We start from the raw sequence: 16,880 nt of genomic DNA on the forward strand, positions 1-16,880 counted from the left end.
TGCCCTTAAAGCTCATGGTTTGGACTCAAAACACAATTTGAGTAATGCAAACAAAGAAAAGATGTCTGCACACTTCCTTGTAATCGTTTGAAGATAATTGGTGTTCCAAAACAGTGACAAAGTTTCTTAAGTAATCAATTCCTTGTTCATGGTAGCGAGTACCCTGTTTTGGGGATTTTTAATGGTTTTGAGGCAAAGACACCTTGTGGTTGAGTTGATGTTCGATGGAACTGCCATAAGTGTTTGTTTTCCAATATTGGCAATGTGTTTGGATGATCAGAAAACAAAGTTGAAAGTTGTTTTTGAAGTTCCAAACACTCAAAATACTGAAATCACAGTGCATTGTTGTTATAAGGGTTTTGATAGTCATATTGTTGGTTTTCCAGATTGTATGCCATCCGTTTGACATTATGCTTGCAGGGCAAGGTTGATGGACAAGTTAAAATGATGTTGCAGAGATGTGTATTGGGCAAGGAGACAAGGTTCAAGGCTATGTAGTGGTTTACCAAACTCTAAGTTCCCAAACCCTCACAAAACCCTTGTTTTGAGGCTACAAAATAGGACAGTCATAAATTGACCTTCCCAAGACCTCTCTTAGCACCAATTCATGACTTTGGCCAAAAGGGTACTTTAAACAATTTACCTTTTTCAAAGATTCCAAAATGGGAGTAAGTAATGAGCAAAATGGTGTTTCAAGAGGGCTAAAAGGGGCTCCTCCCTTGTAGCTCTGTTTTGGAAAAAACTAAGAACCCAGTTGAAGTAAGGTTTGTTGACCTTGAAAAACCTTTTGAAATCAATCCAAAACAACTTTGGAAACCTTGTGAAGTCCTCAAAATTCCAGTTAAGACATTTGGGGGTTTGGACCTAGTATGGTGGATGTGAGCAACGTTGATAAGCTAACTCCAAACAAGGGGTTTTAACCAAGATAAAAGGGTAAACTTGCAATTATTCCTCAAAACATGTTTGAAAGCTTAAAAACTCCCAAAGAATAGTAAATCCATATGCAAAGTGAGCAGAAGTCAAAGATTGGGAAAAACATCTATTTGAGCAAGGTGGAGAATGCTTGAGTAAATGAAGTGAACTAAAACGATAGAGTGATTGCCTGAGAAGAGAAGTGAAGTGATGAATAGCTAACAATCAAAGTTGATATAGAAAACACACATTGAACACAAAAACTAACCAATTGGTTGATTTTAGCAAGTTTTAGATTTATTGGCAACTTCTCTCTCAATCTCCCTATCATATAGCTTTGTCGATTGAGCTTCAAGTGGGAGATTGTTGGGATGTGAAGCCCAACGGTCACGACCATTCGTCTTCTAGAGACTCTTCACTTGAAGGCTTTATATGATTATAAATATTGAGTACAGTTCATGCTTGATGTGGAGTTGTATTTTGCATTGTTGATTAATAGAAGAACTCTCTATGTTTCTGGTGGACATAGCCACTTAGTGGTGAACCACATTAAACTTGTGTTTTGCATTTATGTTATTGGCTTTCTGATGTTTTGTATTAATTTCTTTGCCCGTTTATAACTAACACTCACATGCTAAGTCTCTTTCCATTTTTTTGTCAAAATCATATGTTGTCTTAATCAAAAATCCCAGAGTTATCCAATTCATCAAGATTTATGAAAAAATAATAATAAATCTTAACATCCATGCAAGATGATGAAAAATCATCTCATATGAATGCCCTTGGTGCTATTTCTCACCTAGTGTTGTAAGTTTGCAAGTCAAGACGCCTTTTGGTTTGGGAGATTTTAAAAAATTCAATTTTTCACAAGGTGATTTACAAAAATAATTAAATTTGATTTTTCATATTTAAAAAAAAAATTGTTTGCCAATGAAGTTTATATTGCTATTATTGACAATATAGCTAAGTTTCATGAGAAAATGTTGATCCAATCAAAAGTTATGCTTATTTTCTAATCCATTGTGTTTCAAGGCTTAATGGAAAAGTTTTATGAATAAATATGAGCTTGTGATATTAAAGTTTGAAGTTGTGAAAATAAACATTCACAACTTACAAGCTAAATGAATAACCATTTTTCATAACTTGAAAAGTTATGAGTTGTATGCAAAGTGTCAATGAAAAGGAGATGGTAAAAGTTACATGCTCGATTTAAAGGTTGTTATTTTTTGTAGAGGGGATTTGCTACTCTCAAGACAACGGGATCTCAAGGAGCAAATAGTCATCAACTACCTTAATGAGTAATGCTCAAGTGAGCTAGAAATTAAATACTAAAAACTAAACTTTAAACTATAATTTATAAAGATTGTGAAATTGAAAATATTTAATAATTCAAATATACAATATCATAAAACTCTATAATCCTCAAAAAGGAAAGTATAGGAAATGCAGAATCTAATACCAGACAAATTGACTCTTGGCCTTGAATGCCAATGCACCATGGGGATGTCTGCATGACCATGTTGTCATTTGCACAAAACAACCAAAAAGTTATTAGAAAGAGAGCCTTGATCTGCCAAACCTATTCACCTACAAACATAGAGAGAGGAAAAATGTTGGGGGATGTATAGGTGTTTGCCACAATCAAACTCGTGTTTTGGTATTTCCACCTCCACAAACAACCAAACACAAACAACCAGAAACAAACCCCACAATGGAGGAGAAGGCACATCATGATATAAAGACAATAGATGAGATAATGAAATAGACAATATCATATAATAAATGAAATCATACAATAGATAAGATGCCAGAGATTGTTACTAGCATTTGATGCTCCCCTGTTGAGACAATAGATGTGATTGAAAAAATCTAAGAGGAGTCTTGGTTGATGTGAGAGTCAAGAGCTAAGAGTATTTAGGCGAAGCTTTGTTGTGAGAGAGCAAGAGATGAAGACAAGTTCAAACGGGAGTACCATCACAAGTGTGTTTAACCATTAGGACATGTCTCAAAAACAAATTGCACAAAATATTCTTCATTTGAATCCCGGAATCTATCAAGATGTTTACATGCCACGTAAACATTTGTGTGTCGCGCTCGTATCTAGCCAGTTTCTCTTGAAATTCAAACAATGGGCTACTAATGCTTCATCATTACCACGTATGAAGTTAAAATCATGAAATCTTGATCATAGATTTTGTCATAAATGCATCAGGTGTAATGCGTAAGTGTGAAATTGGCATAGGGTACAATTTGCAACACTACATTTTGCCCCCACTATAGTGAGTTGATCATTTAGATAGATCTATATGCAGAAAATTGTGTGCAAATTAAATGATTGATTGAAATGATTAAACTAACAACATAAGCAAGCACAAAATTCAACCACACTTAAGATAAGGATGATTGAGAAGGAAAATTAGATGAACAAAATAATAGCAATTAAAATGCAAACTCTAGATTTATCTTTCGATTTGATAGTCCTTTGTTTTGATGTGTGCTTGATCTTACGCTTCCAAGGGTGCTAAATGTGCTCCATGATGATGAATTATAAAAATTTAGCTCAAAATGTGGATGCAAAATGATTGGATGTGATTATGCAAACTGACATGGTAACGGTATGAATGCAAAAGAGTGCATCATTTGCAAAGGAAAGTGAAGGTTTAAATAGGATTTTATGGGAAGAGGGAGGTGCATGAGGATATGCCACTTGTCTCATTTGAGGACAAGTGGCAATGGGAGGATTGGCAAGTGTCTTTGACAAGGGAAAGTGTCATAAAGAGAAATGACAAGTGTAAACAAATACACATGTCAATTTTGGGAGGTAGCCACCCAAAATTAGTTTCTTTTCCCAATATTTAAGAAATTGGGAATGTGCACACATGTAACAAGGGAGGCTGGAAGGGATAAGGTTGGTTGAGAAACCAAGGTTAGTAATGGGTTAAGTTTAGAGGAAGGGTTAAATGGGGATTAAAGTTAGGAGGCATGCAGAAATGGGATTATTTTAATTAATTAATTTCATAATGAAAAAAGAGGGAAAAGGACAAAAGGTGAATTAAATAATCAAATTATGAATTTGATTTATTTAATAAAAGAAGGGGTCAAATTTAATCAATTAAATGGTTTATGGTTGTCAAAAAACTAATTAAAAGGGGGGCCATAGCATAATTAATAAAATTAATTAGCTAGAAGAGAGGGGGGACACTAAATAATTAAATAATGCGTAATTATTTAACTTAACAACGTTTAGGATAGCTAAATTCAATTAATTAGATTAATCAAATGTAGGTGTCTACATTTAGGGGCCTTAGAAGGAGAGGAAAACAAAGAGGGGGAGGGATCAGGGGCACCACCAGATCTGACAACCTGGATATAGTCATTACAAGAGGCACTAGCCAAAGGAGAGGAGAGGATACAGTTAGTCACCGCAAAGAGGGACAGCCTGAGACAGGAAAGGGATGGACTAGCAGGAGAGCAAGATAAACTGCAAGCTGACAGGGACAAATTGTAACAAAAGAGGAACACATCCCTAGCTACAAGGGATGACATGGAACGCGCATGGTGCAGTCATCGAGAGATAGCTTAAGGATATCCATGAGCTATCACATTAGGCAGGGTGGTACTAAGCACAGTATGAGACCATAGTCCCTCCTTAGAGAGAGGTATATATAGCCCCCCCTCGAGCCAGATGAGCCAACTCCTCCCAAAGCATGGGATCCAGCAAGGAGATAGGGAGATCTAGCTAGAGAACCTATGGATCTAACAAGAGGACTCACTCGCAGCAAAGTGGTCACACACACAGAGCATCAGGTTCTACATAGGGATCCCAAGGATAGAAGCTCATAGGACAAGGACCAACCTAGTCTCCCCAGAGCATTTTGTATAAGCGAGGCAGATGAATGTTTTTTATGTACCATACATAGGACATGAGATTGATTGTATAAATTATTTGCACCCCAAGCAATTTTTTAAGCATGAGTGATGCACTCCATTCATTTATTCATGATGATTCAGCGATGTACTTTATTCTTTATATTTGATGTACCATATGATGTATACACAAACACATTTGTACATATGTTTTTGACAAACATTTTGATGAGTTTATATATATATGATGGAGACTGATTCGGCCCACCACGTGTATGGCACTTTTTTATGGTTTTTGATGCGTGTATGTATGGATGCATATGATATGATGTTCTAACATGTGTGTGATGCGGGATGCGATGTGTGTGCACGATGTTTATGCTATATGATGTGATTATGATACAAGATGGTATGATATGCACTGACAAATTTGTGATGTGTTGATGTGGTAATCTATGTGATTTATGATTATGTGTATGACATGGATATATGCAAAATGATTAGCAATGGACATGTATGACCTAGTGATTAGATGGATGCATATATATAAGATGGATGATATACTGATATAATTATGTAGTATGAGATGTATATATGCATATAGATGACTATGTGACAGATAGATATGGATGATGTGCTAACCCATTTGTGATGTAGGATGTGATGCATGTGAACATGATTAGTGATATGTGGTGTGTGGATTATGTGCTAACCCATTTGTAATGCGGGATATGATGCATGCAGTCATGCTCATGACAGATGCAAATGCAGTGAATGTAGGACTAACATGATGATGAATGCACAATGCTCCAGGGATATTTAGTGAGGACACCATGGCAGATAGAAGAGTCAGGGATGTGTGCACATTCCCAGTCATGACCACCAACAAAAAAAGAAACAGGCGAATATAATGCAATGGAAAATGTAGATTAAGAGATCATGAAGCATGAGCACCCTTGGAACAGGTTGCCAATGTAGCGAGCACTTATTTTGATCTAGCATTGTATGTGATGCACTACGATACAAGGAACCAAGGTGATTTCATAGCCAATGCATGGACTGGCTCAACAAATATGCACAAAAGGTTAGTCTAGCACCACACGGAGTTACAGAGAGCTATGAGGGAAATGATGTGATAAAAACCACAAGCAGAACATATGCCCCAATGTTACATGAGATAGTAAAGACCTCATGAGGGAATGACATGGGACACATCAAGAAAACACATGCCAAGCAAAACAAGAAAAATAAGAAGACCATGCCCCTAGGTTTCATCAGTAATGGTGCACAATGATATAAAGGATCGTCGCAAACATGAGGAGACAAACAATGAAGCTCAAATAAAGATAAACATAGATCAACAAGAATCAAAGCCAACATTAGTGCCTTGAATATATTTTGCCAAAAGGATAATTGGTGGATGGGAATTTGATGTTCGTCTGACTACTAGAGGAAGGATACATCCTACGTAGACTGATGATTGGATGAGGTATCAACAAGACCGGATGACAAAAGGTACCTGATACGATCACGATAATAAAGATGCTCAAGGATAATTATTTTTTTGGATTAAATATCATAGAACACCAATACAGAGTATCAGATCAGACTGTGCCTAGCAACAGCAAAGGCACCAAAAGGTGCATATACAAAAAAATTACAGTTTAAGGGCACCTCCAAGGTGCAAAGTCACAGCAGAGCCAAACAGTTACATCTAATTTACAAATATATATATGCAAAAAAGAGCTACATCCCGGGGCAATAGGCAAAAAACACATGAAACAGAAGCTATAGAAATAATAGGTCAATATCTGGTGAGGTGTTGTCTCCCAGTGGGGGGATCCATTCAAGTTTTCAACTCAACCCAACTCCCCTTCCATCCACACCTCCACTCATCCATCTAAATGTGTAGTGTGGTCTCAGATCAGCTCATCTTTCTCCTGAATAGCATCCAGATGGATCTACCTGTGCTCCAGATGTCTCATAAAGGACGTCAAAGCTTTCTCAAAGACAGCCTTGCCAGGGTCATCTCTCTCCCAAGTAAATCCATGTGAGAGCTCACGGATAAAGACATTAGTAGATCCATCCTCAATCCATTTGTCAAATTTTCCCACATCAAGCTTTAGAACAACTGTAACTTGCACAGATACAGAGTGAAAAATGAATCTCCTAAGAGACTCGGTGAGGTGCCTGGAATTGCCCTTAAAAATGTCATCATTACGAAACTTCTATGTAAGCTAAAGAATTTCCAAGGAAAAACAAGACCAAAAGATGTTTGCTAATTTCCTACAGCCCTTGATATAGCCTAGAACAACATCAATGAAAGCAAAAGAAGTAGATTCCAAATTGAAACCAAATAATCTCCATATCTCTTTCGCAAAATGGCATTAAAAAAAAACATGCTTCACAATTTCAGGAACTCTACAGATGTTACAGCAGAAAAAAAGACCATTATTATCCTTTAGAGGAAGCTTATTAAGTAACAGACGCCAACCAAAGAACTTCTTTTTAGGTTCATTAGGTCCCATCCAGAATCTATTGAGGATGTCCTTCCAAGCCTTAGGTTCCCAGTTTAGGACCCAACATTTGTTTAAGTGCAAGAATACAGAGTCAGACTTGATGAGGGAGGAGTAAATGATTTTAGCTTTAAGGGAAGGGAGAGGGGTATCATTAGTCCAACATAAGGCAGAGGTGGGGGAGTGAAAAAGGGGGACAGAAGGAAGGCAGATAACATGGGAGAGAGTTGCCTTAAGAATGTTATAAGTTCTGCCATGGGAGAGGGGAATACCAAACCTGAGAGATAGATCCTCCCAAGAAATCAGATGACCATTATAAAAAATCTTCTCAAAACATTTGATGCCCAAATTGTGCCACTTCATGGCAGAGCATCCTTGAAGAATGGCCAAGGGCTTCTCATTGTGATAGACATTACACCATATTGATCTGTTAGCAGCAAGAGGTCCCTGTGTACTACCATTTATATTGATCTCAACCAAATGTTTCACATATCCCCAAGCCTTCCATAATGATTTAAAGATATCAGACCCTGCAGGAGCCACATCAAAGTTTCCAATAAGGAGGTCCAGTATGGGAAGATCTTTCCATTTCTTTGCCTTCTTAGGAACAGAGCTCTGAATATTGTGCCTTATAAGAACTTTCCAAGGTTCATTACCCTCCATGGCCCTAAGTATCCATTTAGAAGCGAGAGTTATTCTCTGCAACTTCAAATCTTTTAGCCCCATACCACCAAATAACTTGTGCATATTACACCACTCCCATTTGATTGCATGATGTTTCTTAGTTCCCTTACCATCAAACCATAGGAAGTGCTTTTAGATATGGTTGAATTGATAGTTGCTAAAAAGCCAAGCAAAGGAGAAGTATATATTGTAGGATGCAAGGATTTTTTTGACACACCTGGAATCTTCCAGCAAGGGAAAGAAAAAATTTGTTCCATTTGGAGAGCTTCTTACCAATTTTGTTTCTTGCCCAATCCCACATCTCCTTCAGATTTGGTATAACAGAAAATGGGATGCCAAGATATCTGACAATCTGTTTTGGGCCCAACCACTTGAGGGAGAATTTGGAGAACCAACATGGGGGGTCGTCCTCCCAGCCAAGAAGACTAGATTTATGCAAAGCAATTATACTACCAAATGCTAGGCAAAAGAGTTCAATATTTTTCAAAAGTGCATCAAGGTTATCCTCTTCTAGGTTAAGCAAAATTGCAATGTCATCTGCAAATTGAATATTAACAATTTCATCTCTATTAGGGAGGGAGATTCCTTTAACAGGTGGAGTGATAGAGCACTCCTTTAGGATATAGAAAACAAAATCAGCAGCAAGGACAAATAAGGTAGGGGAAAGGGGGCATCCCTACCTAATTGATCTAGTGAGAGCAAATCTAGGAGATCTTATACCATTAACTTCTACAGAGGCATTGGCATCACTTAACAAAGTTTTAACCATTCTGCAAAATTCAGCAAGAAATCCTAATGAATGGAGCATTTGAATAATATATTCCCATTCAATTATGTCGTAGGCTTTCTCAAAATCTATAAGAAGCATGGCCCCATTTTGTCCTGATTCCTTAGCCCAGTGGAGTGACTCCCAACAGGTAATTAGGTTTTCCAGAATATATCACCCTTTAACAAACCCAGTTTGAGTAGTGTTGTTAATTCTAGGAAGAATCTTTTCCAATCTGTAGGCAATCAACTTAGCCAAGATTTTATAGGAAACATTCAAAAGTGTGATTTTTCTCCAATTCTTAAGCAAGGTTTTGTCTCCCTCTTTAGGTATTAATTTGACAAGTCCTTGATTCATGTCTTTCCCCAGGGAGCCCTTTTGAATTGCCTTGGTGTAGAGTGAGTGTAGGTCATCAACCACCCAACTGATATTTTCCTTATAGAACTCCACTGGAAATCCATCTAGACCTGGGGATCTATCATTACTAAGGGCCAAAATAGCATTACTAATCTCCTCTTTTGTTATTGGCATCCCTAGCAATACACAATCATCCTTGCCAATCAATTTGGGAACAAGAGACTGGACAATCTTCCTGGCATTATCTTTTTCATCCTTAACCGGTTCAACAGAGAACATATCCTTATAAAACAATGTGAAACATTTAAGGATCTCAGCAGGGTAAAAAAGGACCTTATCCTTATCCCAGATGGTGCTAATTTTTTCCTTAGCTTGCTTCATTTTAAGCATTTGGAAGAAAAAAATTGAGCCTCTATCTCCAGTCTCCAACCAGTTAAGCTTAGCCCTAGTTCTCCACCATTTGATTTTCTGATTTTGCAACCTCCTGAGATCATCTTTGGCAGCAATAAGTTGGTTGGTTAGGGAGTCATTTTTAGGGTCATTTTGTAAATTCTTCTCAGCCAAGTGGAGAGCATTGTGTAGTTGCATCTCAGTAGCCCTGACATCCTTGGCCTTCTTTTTACCCACAGTCTGACAAAGTAGGGTCCAGGTTTTTATATTCTGATTCCATCTGTCAATGTTGGACAGTTGATGATTGCTATATTTATTGAACATTCTAACAAGACACAAAGCACATTTGAGATCCTCATCCAAAAGTAAACTAGTATTCAATCTGAAAGCATAGGCAATATTTAGTGAGGTCTCACTATTCCCAGCCATTCTCAACTTGATCATAATAGGATGGTGATCAGATAGTGTGAATGGGATAACAACATATTGAACACCATCATCATTCTTAACAATGTCAAAAAAATCCTTATTGAAGTAAAATCTATCAAGCCTATAATAGACTCTTTTATTATGCTACTGATGGTTACACCAAGTGTACTAGATAGAATTCAGAGCTCCCTTTTTCCCCGCTATTGGGTCAATCAATCTTAATTTATTAATCATCCTTTCCCATTGCAATCTCTCAAATCCTTTCCACTCAAATTTACACCCTCCTTGTTTATCTTGTGCACTTACGACCATGTTGAAATCACCTCCAATGAGCTAATGTATATCCTCCAGATTGGATAGCCATTCCCACATATCTCCTCTCTCTCGGTAATCATTAGAGGCATAAAATAAACAAATGCCAAAATTAGTTTCATCGGTTTGAATGATCGCCCACACAGCCCTTGCACAGGGGGATTGTCCCCATTTTGTAACCTTATTTGCCCAATTAGGATTCAATAAAATTGCTGATCCACCTCTACCCTTGGGATGGTTGGTATGGTAGGGAGTGGCCTCCCTCCAAATACATTTCAGGCCAATCTCTAAATTAAAGCCAACAAATTTTAACTCCTGAAGCATAAGGCAATCAACATCTTTATGCATATTGAAGAATCTTTTGACAACATATTTCCTATCAGGGGCCTCTAGGCCCCTAATGTTCCATGAAATGGCCTTTAGCATAAGAAGAATTAGTCAGAAGTATCCACGGAGGGCTTAAACCCCTCAAAACACTTAGGCCACTCTTCATGATTAGTGAGATTACTTGTATCAAATTCAACTGTTGAGAGTGGTCAACCTCTTTTTTTCCTAAGTTCTGAAAGTTATTCAGGGCCCAATGATTCTGGACCGTTTCCTCCTTTTTTTCTTAGATTTATTCCTTGATAGATCATCTCCCACACTGGTAGAACCCAAATCAAATATTCTAGTTTCTGGGGAGAAAGGATTTTCCCCACAATTGTTGTTATCAACATCAATCCTTGTGTTAGAGCAGAGCCCAATACCATGATCGTCCCCTAAGGTTTGGTCGGAGGGGAGGGTGATAGGACCCTTATCCCCATCAATGGCACATGATGTAATATCAGGGGATCTAATATGATCTTGTGGCCCCTCAGACTCCACCTTGGTGTCCAAGGGGGTTTTGAAAACAGACAAGATGGGAGGAATATTCATCTCCCCGAGAATGTCAGAATTGACATTGCATCCAGACCCCGAAGGCAATTGTTGTTCATCACTAATGGCATTACTAGCTACAAGAGCCCCACCATCATCCCCTCTGATCAAATCTTGAAGGAAGGGCATGGTAGTGGACTCGAGCTCCCTTTTCTGAGTAGCCAAGACAATTCGAGTTGTTTTCTGTTCTCTGCAGCCACTTTCAACTTTTCTAAGACAAGTTGTTGTGCATTTTGAGTTTTAGGTCCACTATTAGGAGTAGAATCCCTAGTCACATGTGAATCAAAAGGAAGAGAAGAATTAGTAGCTTTATTGGCTTCTCGTATGGCCTTCTAGTATTTAACTATGCTCTCTACAATCAAGGGAGGTTCACCGGATGAGATAGGGCAAGCAGGGGGAATGTTGAGCGAAGGTGAAGTGTCGGAGACAGACGGAGGTGGAGGGTCGAGAATGGAAGGAGATAAAGAGTTAGGGTAGATAGGGGGAGGGGGAATGGGGTCAGAGTGAATAGAGTCCGAGGGATTAACCGAGGCAGAATGCAAAGGAAAACGAGTCGAGACCGGCTTGGCAGGAATAAAGTTTTTCTTCCCAGACAGAGAGCATTTTTTTAGGAAATGTCCACTTCTCCTACACCTGTGATAGGCATTAATTCCCCCTAAATATTATAAGGGACAAGAATAAAGATGATTTTCAAAACAAATGTCAACCTCTAAAGACAAAGCTGAACCGGGGTTGAAAGCAATAAGAACCCTCGCATCCATATGGGGCAACAAAGTAGGAGAAGAATCAATTCTAAGAACCTTGCCTAAAGGCTCGATGATTTTTGAGATACAGTTCCATAAAAAAGGAGGAACATTCTTAATAACTACCCATTTAGGGTTAGAAAGCGCCATGACTTCCTCATTACAAGCAACAGGGGTCCATGGAACAACCCTAAAATAAGCATTTCCCACATTCCAAAATTGTTTATCAAGCACTTTCTTATGTGTTTCCATATCATTAAAAAAAACAATGAACAAACCCTTTTGCAACATTCTACAGAACGAAAATTGAATGCCAAGGTTTTTACACCAAATATCTTGAAACCATTTGTTCATAAATTGCCTAGATGGAATTCTATCTACATCAAGGGCTGCCAAAAAAACCGCAGAATCCCTAAGTCTAATAATTTCCTTAGAAATGCATGCAGACATGGAAGAATTTGGTTTAATGACAACCTTTGAGGCCGAGGCAACCTCACCTTCTTCGCCGACTTTATTGTCTACAACATTGTTGAGAATCTTCGGCTCGAACCTAGCCTCTGCTGGAAAAGATGTGTGAAGCCCTTCAACTGCCTGGCGGAAGGATTTCCTGGAGCCCACGATGTTGCCGTTAGTTTTTTGGTGTTTTACGTTTGAAGTACCATCTTTATTGCTCTCCATAAATGGAGGCACGAGTGAGAGTTAATGCGGGGGGGCTCCTAGTAGGCTTGGGAGCCCCCGTGGAGAGAGTCGACCTGCGACCAAGGACCCTTCGTATTCGTCCTTGGTTGCAGAACCAACTACCACCTTTTTCTTTTTCTTAGATAAAATAACCATTAAATCAATTTCCTCAAGGATAATTGTTGAAGAACCAATTGATGGGATATGATCTCAAAGACACAACCGACGTGAATGTACAATCGACACCTATCTACAAGGCACACCTATATACAACTGACATGATAATTGTGAAGCAACCAAAAGGATATATAGGACAAGACTAACGCTATGTATAGCGGACCAACACTTATGTACAAGCAGCTATGGATAGGAGATGACCGCACAGGAACTTGAGATGATAAGTGTAAGGTAAAGCGGATGGATGTGAATCATGAAAGGGGGGATGTGGGTAGAGAAACATAATACGCTAAGAAAGGTGGATGTGAAAGGTATGCTAATGAAGGAGGGTAGCAACAGATACCACGCCAAGCAACATGGATATGAGGAGCTAAGGGATAATAGAGTTGTCCTTTACACACAATACCTGTTTCTAGGTTTTCACTGTGTATATACCGAAGGCGCCACAAGAAGTGGTTTTCACCATAGGACGAATTTATTTGTGTTTACCATTTTTGTTACTTTTTTGTTTTTTTTCACTTTTTTGTATTTTTGACTTTTTTCTTTTTTGGGGATTTTCAAACATGAGGTACACAACCACTGATCAGGCATAAAATCTCTTCAGATGTAGAATATTCAGGGGATCATTGAGGAGATCCTCTTCTGGAGTAGATACCTAATAGGCTCTTGAACCATAGTTTACTATTACTACATATGGGCCTGACCAATTAGCTTTAAAATTTCCTTTCTTTTCTTTGTCCTATTGATTTTGTGGATTTTATCAAAGCACTAGATCACCTACCTCAAACTCATGAGGGTGAAATTTCTTCTGAGATTGTCTCTTGAGTCTGGTTTGTTAAACTTGCAGATGATCATATGCTTTATAACACTGCTCATCAAGAAGATCTAGTTGAGCTAGCCTTTCCACCTGATAGTCTTCATTAGAAACATACTCTTTTAGGGATATCCGCAAGGAAGGCAACTCAACCCTCAATTGGTAAGATTGCTTTTGCACCATAGACAAGGGAATACAGAGTGGCTCCAGTGGGAGTTCGGATGCTAGTGCAATATGCCCAAAGGGCGGGATTAAGGCAGAGATGTTAGTCACAATTGATTTCATTGACAATATTTTTTAGGATACGTAGCAAAGTTTAGTTGGTTTCTTTGGCCTGGCCATTTCCTTGTGGGTAATATGGGGTGGACCAACGATGTTGGATACGAAATGTGGAACAAAGATTACACATGTGTTGGTTCATAAAAGGGGTCCTATTATCAATAATGATGGTGGAGGGGACTCCATAGCAGCAAAGGATGTTATATAGTATGAATTTGGACACTTGGACACCAGTGGTAAGGGTGAGGGGGATAGCTTCAACCCACTTGGTGAAGTATTGAGTAGCTGCAATGATAAACTTGTGTCCATCTAAGGAAGGGGCATGGATCTTACCAATGAGATCAAGGACCCATGTAGAGAAATGCCATGGTGTTGTAATCGGTTGTAAATCATGTGATGGAACATGAATCAGGTCTCTATGTTGCTGACAGGGCACACACTTCTTAACAAATTTGCAACAATCATGTTTCATAGAGGGCTAGTAGTATGTCGCCCTTAAGAGTTTTTTGGCAAGAACATATCTGCTCCTATAAGCACCACAAGATCCAGCGTGCACTTCTTTCATTGCAATATTAGCTTTGTTTGAATCTAAACATCTAGCGAGGATGTCATAGTAGTCCCGATGATATAGATTATCTCCTATAAGTGTAAATCAGGCACAACGGCAAATGAGGTTTTGGCTATCATTTTGGGATATGTTGGGTGGAAGGGTAACATCTTTAAGGTATGTGTAAATGGCATGGTACCAGGGTGATTGGGGACCAATGATGTTGCACACCATCTTCATGTGAGATGTCTCAAATATTGGCTAGAAAAGCTACTCAACCAAGAATTCATATTTAGGGTTGGATGAACCCACAATAGTGGGTTACACTTTTTTACCAACTTTGACACTGCAATATTCATTTTCAAAAAAACTTCAAATTTGGACACCTATTACTGCTAAACCATAAGGAATTTGTAGATGATGTGAACTAGTGATTTGTGTCATTTTGTATTTAGATTCTAATAATACTTTTTTGATAATTTTTGGAATCAATTTACTTCCATTTTTCTATCTCCCTCGAAAACTAGCTTTTTTAAAAAATAATATTTTTAAAGAGTGTTACTCATTCTATATAGCATAACTTTTTTTCTATAACAGATATGAATGTGATTCATTCTAATTTGGTTTTGTAACATCCATATCTAGTGTTTTCAATCGGTCTTGAAACATTATCTTCAATATTTTATAATTTATTAAGATTTGAAGTCGAGTTAACTATAATTTTGAAATATGTCCATTTGATATTACATAACTTGTTGTATATGTAATGAAAATAATTTATTTATTTTTGTTGGAAAGAGGACTTCAATACCTAGTGCGTAAATATTTTTCAGAATTTTTTGGGTGACATTTACTATTTTTCCATAAGCATTAAACTCAGAGGTTGATTTTCGGTGTGAAACCTATGTTTAGTTAATCTAAAAAATATATATCTTATTAAAATCAATACATAATCAAATAATAATCATCAGAAATCTTGCTTTGAGTACTACTTACATGCATTTGGGTTTGTCAAAATTTATCCATTTGAGCACCCAAATTGAGCTTCGAAGGCCAGACTTTTGTAGAAAACAAGAGGGTTTTTGGGAGAGGCGTCTAGGAAGCACTTTTGATAGAACATATGTTCTATCAAAGGAGGTTCGATCGAACCCCCTTTCTATCGAACCCCCTAATGCAAATTTTGTATTTTATGCTTTTTTGGTTTTGATTGGAAGTCGGTTTCAATCGAATGTCTTTTTTGCATTCGATCGAAAGGAGGTTTCGATAGAACATGGCTAAAATTGAGTTTTGGACCAAAGAGTCAATTTCTTTCATTTGAAAAAGTGTAACCCACTATTGTGGGTTCACCCGACTATTCGATTCAATAGTGAGAAGAGAACCGATAGTGGCCATTACATCGGTTGCCTTGTTTTGTGCCCTAGGGATCTGATCAAATATGATGGTCTGAAAGTTTTGTTTGATATCATTGACCATTCATTTATAAGGTAGGAGAGTTTCATCCTTAGTTTGGTACTAATCATTTACTTTCCTGATAACCAATTGTGAATCCCCATAAACAAGGATATTTGCAATATTCCTCTAAATAGCTATTTTTAGACTGGTGATGAGACCTTCATATTCAGCAATATTATTGGTACATGGGAAGGATAACTTGAATGACTTAGGGATGAGATCCCCCTTGGGAATAACAAATAAGAAACATGTCCTTGATCGTTTATGTTTATGAGAACCATCAAAATAAAGCTTCCAGGGGGATTGTGTCGTGATTGTGTAGACATATTCATCCAAAAAAATTGTGACCAATGGATAAGCATTGACCAGGGGTGTTTCTGTCAATTGATCTGCAATAGCCTATCCTTTGATGGTCTTTTGTCCACATATTGAATATCAAACTCGCTAAGCAACATGACCCACTTGGCCATACGACCGATAAGGGTTGTCTTTGATAACGGGTACTTCAAGGGATCAATCTTGCAAATGAGCTTGATGGTGTGACTTAGCATGTAGTGTCAGAGATTTTGCAAACAAAAGACAATAGCTAAACATGCTTTCTCCATAGGCGAGTAATTGATCTCATACCCCACTAAGGTCCGACTGATATAGTAAATGGTGCATTCATTCCCCTGATCATCATGTCGGGCAAGGAGTGCCCCCACTACGATTGGAGTTACCGAGATATATAGGAGAAAAGGTCAACCAAGGATAGGTGGCATCAGGACTGGGGGATGTACTATATATTCCTTTATCTTGTCAAATTATTGCAGGCATTTAGAACCCCACTAAAATACTAACCCTTTCTAAGGAGATGAGTAAATGGTTGGCATTTATCTGCAAGTTGAACAATGAAGCACTTGATAGATTGTAACTTTGCTTGCAGGCTGTGCAAATTCCTTAGTGTTTTAAAAGGAGGCATTTCTTAGATTTATTTGACCTTCTTGGGGTCAACCTTTATGCCATGCCTGGAAACTATAAATCCTAGGAGCTTACTTGATGT

This window comes from Cryptomeria japonica, chromosome 3 (genome assembly GCF_030272615.1).
Source record: "Cryptomeria japonica chromosome 3, Sugi_1.0, whole genome shotgun sequence".
In the NCBI taxonomy this organism is placed as follows: Eukaryota; Viridiplantae; Streptophyta; class Pinopsida; order Cupressales; family Cupressaceae; genus Cryptomeria; species Cryptomeria japonica.